At 31.7% G+C, this 6601-nt stretch overlaps 1 non-coding gene across 1 annotated transcript; it reads left to right on the top strand.

Annotated features, from left to right (window-relative positions):
* Positions 1-3113: 3113 nt before the first annotated feature.
* On the top strand, positions 3114-3195 carry Trnas-cga. Its single transcript has one exon. It is a non-coding gene; the product is annotated as a tRNA-Ser (tRNA).
* The last annotated feature ends 3406 nt before the right edge of the window (positions 3196-6601 follow it).

The raw sequence follows: 6601 nt of genomic DNA, 5'->3' as shown, positions 1-6601 counted from the left end.
CGTTTAGCGCATACATACTTACACGATTCGTTGTAGGCGCTTTACTGCGCAAAAAATATTTATGCAAACATATAAACGAGTGTACACTTTTGGCCAGAAAAATGGCTACGATTTTGTTTTGCAAGTTGTGGTTGTTTAATATTATTTAATGACTTTAATTGTTAAAGATCGAACGATCTCATGATGTTGGCGGTGGCTAAATATTACTCGACCTAAGAAGTAAATGCAATCAGTGCTTAAATGGTCTACGACAATGGTTCACTTTTATGAGTCTGACATTGACATCCAGGGTGATGAACTCAAGCGATTATATAAGCGCCTAAAGCAGTATCGTTAAGGACAGAGGAGCGAAACAAGAGCACCAAAATATGGCAGCAGTGGTGGCAATCCTCATTTAAAGGGCGCTGGACCAACAGAGTCATCCCGGACATCCACTCCATCCGGATAGACAGATGACATAGGGATCTGGATTTCCAACTGAATGACTTAGTGGACATGGATGCTTTAGAAGCTACTTTTACAGATTCCACAATGAACTGTCCATTGTGTACAGAGTATATAGAAGACCTGTGTTATTTTATTTCTCTCGCTTTCCAAATACAGGGGAAAAACTAAAAACCACACACGGTTGAAGTTTACAGTCGATAATTTAACGACACTTGTGTGTCAGTCGACTGAGAAATGGAAAGCTGTTAATGAAGTGTCAGCATTCATAATGGTCAAAGTGATACTTTTTCAACAGAATATTCGTGCGTTAGTCCGCACATTAGAGGAGACTTAAACGTCGTGTCTCACCCACTAAGTAATACTAAAAATTCAGTTTAAGTATAAAAATTAGCAAGTTTAAATACTCTCAATATTTTTTTGTATTTTAAAATCTTTTTATAACTTAAACATTTTTTTGACGCCCAGTGTACTTATGTAAAATATAATGTATATACATAAGTATAAAAAATTTTTAAAACGTATTTTTCTTAAGATTATCCAGAGTTTTTTCACAGTTAATATTATTAATAAACATAACATGCCTCTTTGTTGCTGTTTTTTTTTCTAAAGCGCTAAATAATTGCTTTTTACTTGCAGGAATTTTTCACGCTTCTTGTTGAGGAAATGATTATAATTACGTATTTAGCCAAAGCAAATTAGTTGATCGTGTCTGCATACTTCGCAATTATCAGTTTTGAAATACATATTTATAATATTATTCGTCATGCAAGTGCAGCACAATTTTCATCAAAACCGTTAATTAATGCTTTTAATCGATTAAGATAGTAATGGTGGTCTTTTTAGACCTGTTGTTTTCAATGAGATAATACTTTTTTCGGAACATTATAGAGTCATGAATAATGATTTTTCGCATCTGAATTGGAGGGTTTCGATGCTGATCATGTTTGGTTCCAAGAAAACGTCGTTACGTGCCATATAACCAATAAAAAAATCCATTTGTTGAAGGAAACTTCTGATGGATGAATTATCTTGCGTCGTTGGTCTATGGCGTGGCCATCAAGATCTTGCGATTTAAGACTGCTGGACAATTTTTTTTTTTTGGATTAGGTAAAGTCGTTTATGTACCGCGATAAGCCTGAGACGATTGATGTCTTAGAGAACAATATTCGGCGTATTATTTCTGCACACGGCCTCAAATGTTGCAAAAAGTTTTCGAAAATTGGGCCTCTGGGTAGGAATATATTCGCATCAGAGCTGACGGTGACTTGCCTAAGAACCGTTTGAAAACATAATGGCGAAACCCTTATCTTTATAATAAAGCTGAATACTTTAGCATTACATTAAATTATACTCGCTTTATTTCTTTTGGCAGTCCCATGTTTAAAAAACATTTCACATCGTGGAAGAGGATTGTATCACTTCTATAACAACACTTAAGGGTTAGAGGTTACTTCATTAAGGGTTAGAGGTTACTTCATAATGTCATAGTCTATTTCACGAATAATTACACATTCGTTGATCCGATTTTCTACTAATTTCGATGAGATATTTGAAATACCACAACCTTGCCGATGTTTATTTGGTTCTTTCGATATAATCTCAAGCTTCTAATGAGGAGCGGCCAAATAATCTTTTGCAGCTTTTAAACGATATGTGGTAACCACTTTGCTTACAAAGTTTTGGTCTTAGCGGTTCTTATGCGTACATAATTTGAGTTGTGTCCTTATAACTGCCATCTGATTGGATTGTTAGTACTTCCTTAGTATAGACATCATTGTATTTTTAAAAAGCTTCATGAAAAGCTTTTACACTTCGTATTGAAATCACTTTTTTTTTTATAGAAGAACATTAATTTCGTTTCACAAAAGCGAGGTAGGAAGCCTAACTGTCATGAAAGTGTTTTATATAGTCAATAGTAGTCCTATAGAGTCCTGTCTTCATATTACCAGGAAAACTTATTACACTTCAAAGGAGATCGGAGTTTGCTTTGATAATGGAAATGCAATTGTAACAGTGTGTAATGACGCTGATGATATGCTTAATAACATATAGTAGCAGCCATATTTGGCGCACAGCTTCTACAGTTGGACAAGAACACCTGAGCAAACTGAAGTATTTAGGTAAATAAGTAACTAAAGATCTATTATTCTTCAAGACAGTTCCTTTGCTCCGGTAGGACCTTTTATATATACATATATGTACATATAATCTGTATATATACAAAATCACATACCTGGAATCAATACAATCATCGGTGGAACATAAGGGTTCTATCATAGAATATATCCCTAACAAACATATTATTCTAGTGTCTATTCCTACTTTACCAGATTCCATATACAGAAATGAATATTTTCTCTCTCTTTGGTGGACATACATACATACATATTTTACAGAATAAAACATTTTGCAACAAATAACGGTAGATAATTTTACAGAATATAATATTTTACAGTATATAACTGTTAATCTTGGAGTTATCACAATAAAATTGGTTAATATGTTGCGAATACAAATATTTATTATTTAAATACAAGAGCAAAGCTGTCATCCCTAAAAAAGAAATGTCGGTAATAAAGTGCTCTCTCTCTCCATTTAAACGTTCTACATATTGATAAATGCAGCAGCTGGTTTGCTATGCGTCATTGAGTACACGTTTGTTGTGAGCAGTCGTGGCCGAGTGGTTAAGGCGTCTGACTCGAAATCAGATTCCCTCTGGGAGCGTAGGTTCGAATCCTACCGGCTGCGTTTGTCTTCTTTTTAGTAATTTTTTTACATTTTAAATTATTTTTTTTAGTAATTATTTTATTTCTATATTTTCATATAATGATTTAACTTTGAGCCATATAAAAATTGTATGTTAAAATTATATTATTACAATTTTTGATTAAAAATGGCTATATTAGGACAGCACGTATCTTTTCGCTGCCAATCATTTCATTCAAATTGCTCATTATTGCGCAGAAAACTACTTCCAGCCTCTTAATAACACCTCTCGTTGACTCATGGCTATTTGCCACGAATCTTCCAGATACCCGTGGCGCCTCTAGCCCTGTCTTGTTGCATTACATATTACAATAATATAATATTACGGCGCAGCTTTTGTGAGTTGAAATGAAGTTCTTATAGCCCAAATTTACATATTTAGCATGAGCTCTTACAATAAATGCAGCTCAAGCATATATGCAGACAAAATGTTGCAATTAAAATCCATGTTTTGCTTACAAAGTTAGTGAAATTAAAAATTCAAACAATCCCGGCAAAATAATTATTGCTCTGCTATTGTATTTTGCAGAAATTATATGCTTGCATGTCAGCTGGAGATTAGGTAGGCTTCTGAGGCATGTAATTCGCAATCTTTTTCAACATAGCCGACGGCAAAAATAATTGGCAGGGTATGCTTAATGCGGGTACTGATAATCATCTATGGATGCATGCTGGAGAATATGTAAATTTATAATAAATAATATATGCAAATGTTTGTTTTTATTGTTACATTTAGATTACAAAGCGTAGTTAATGAGCAGAAAATTTATTTTTTTTATAATTTTGGATTAACATTTGTTTTTAATTAGGCTTTATGATTTACTAAAGACGATATCTATTTTTATGCATATTATTTTAAACAAAAAACAATTTTTTTTTGACGAAAAATAAATTTTGTATTCTTTTTCTCATATATCTTTTATGAACCTTCCGAAAACTCCATAAAAAATTAGTTTAAAATTATTTTTCTGAGGCATGTATACCACATTTAAGCAATGTTTTAATTTTCTTTACATTATGAAAATTAAAATATTAATAGACTTTTCTATCAATTTAAAAAAAAATATTTCTTTAAAATTTTAAACATTTTACTTCCAAAAACATCCAAAATATGTGTATATATTATTTATTTTCGATACTGTAAACTTTCATTTTCACTTTATACACAAAAAAACCTATTTTCCCCCGAAAAAATAACCATTTTCCATCAACAACTGAAGCCTGTGCACGTATAAAAGTTGTGCAAGTGTTGCAACAACACTGACAACTTGATCGTAAAGTTTGACATTTTTGGCGGTATGCATACTCAAAACGCTACTTGTGTTGTTTACAGTAACATAAAATATTTTTTCGACCAAAAAATTTAAATGAATCATGAAAATTTTCGAGCGATTGTTTATTGCAACTTACAATGATGAACTTAATTCAATTTTTTTTTTTTTGCATGCGGATCTTAATGGAGACTATTTTGAAAAACAATAAAGTGATTTTCCTTGATTAAGATTTGTTTTTGTTGTCGAATATAAAAGTCAACCTACGTAGTGAGACAGAGATATACCCAATAACTAAAATTGGACCACTATTTAAGGGATTCTAGCAGGTATACATACAGTGTGAAGTCGGAAGAAATCGAATTTTCCAGAATTTTTTTCTAGAATCTAGAATGATCCAAAAAATTGTACACGTATTATGGTATCTTTTAACTATGTATATTCTAAGGCTTAGTATTAGGAAATATATTTACTTGGAAAGGAACTAGAACTGATCTCCGGGAGATTCTCTCAAAAAATACGTTTTGCGGTGACGATTATATCTCTGAAATGGATCCTCTGTTAATAATGTTAAATCTACTAATTAATCGAATGAATAAGCAAAATACAATTTTTTGACAAAATAGCGCTTTCTAAAAAAATTGATTTTGAAACAAAATTTCGGCTTTAACTTGTTTATAAAAAAATTAAAACTCTTCGATTAATTACTAAACAATATATTTAAGAAGCTCGTGTTAAAATTTGAGAATAAGAGACGGTTTAGCGGGTTCGAGTAATGTGCGTCACCGACTTTGAAAACACCATTTTGGGAAAAAGGCGTTTATAGCTTGGCATTATAGTTACTTCCAGGCACTCTGAAACGCCTTTTCAAATTTGCGTATAAATTCGGAAATATTGAACAGAACGATGCGAAATTTTCTGTTTGAATTTTTAAATATATATACATTATGCAAACATAATAAAAAATCGATTTTTTGGAAAAAATTCTTACTGTATATAACCAGTTAAATTCCACTTTCCTCTGTTATTCCATTTGTACTTCGTTCTCCGTACCATTATGGTCTTAGCCTTATGTTAGTCATTCACCAAAACAAAAATATAAAGTATGCATATAAAATTTTAAATATATTAAAGCTGCTCAAAAATATAATCCACCAATTATTGCAAATAAACATCTCAACTAATAAATTCTCAATCTACAGAAGCCAATTAATTCAATAATAAATTGTGTGTATTTGCTTATCTGAAATCGCAATCGCACCCAATAAGTCAACAACAGCGCAATTAATTAAAATATGAAATAAAATGCTCAAATTTAGCATAAAAACGCATAAAGACAAGCGGCCGTGGGTTTTGGACATTTCCCTCGACAAGCCGTTACTTTAGTTTACGATATGCTCTTTCAAACATATTTGCTCATGTTCAACTATTTATATGGAAATTAAAGCGTGCGATTTGCATGATTCGCCGACTGCTGTTGTTTTTAATTTTACTAACTGCTTTTTTATCGCCAAAACTAAATAACGGCTCATTAAGCGCACAAGTACGAGTAAGTGACGCGGTTATTAAATGGCAAAAGCAATCAATGTGGCAAGGTGCAGAATCTAAATTGTTTAACTTATTCAATTTTGTTATGTGCATATTTCTTTACTGGCATTAGGGGTGATCGTATGCATATGTTTGGAATAATATATTTTTAAGTTGAAGGTTTTTAATTTTTTCATTAATAAATGAGGAGCGTAACTGGTTTAAAAATTACATTCATTCGAATTTTCCACAGAACTGACAGGGAGATTACCAAAAGTTATATTTTTATTATCTTAATTTCTTTGTGAATATATCTCTGAACCGCAACATCTTTCTTAACTTAAATAACTTTCAAAAAACAGCAGTTTTTCAACAATTTTTTTCTCATATAAAAAATTAAATATTTTGTTAGAATTTTTTATTGTTACAAACATACACAATCAACAAAGTAATTCTGAAATTTTTGGAAAAATTATTTTAAACTCGGCCATTGCGTCGGCATTTCCAGTGACGCCCGTGTTGGCATGAATACTCCTTAGAGAATCATGTAAAGTGAAAAAAGTACGCGTTTTAGTTAAAATTTTTACTTA

The sequence above is a fragment of the Bactrocera tryoni genome, chromosome 4, assembly GCF_016617805.1.
Source record: "Bactrocera tryoni isolate S06 chromosome 4, CSIRO_BtryS06_freeze2, whole genome shotgun sequence".
Taxonomy (NCBI): Eukaryota; Metazoa; Arthropoda; class Insecta; order Diptera; family Tephritidae; genus Bactrocera; species Bactrocera tryoni.
Note: the sequence above shows the minus strand (reverse complement) of the source record. Positions and strands in the feature narration are given on the sequence as shown.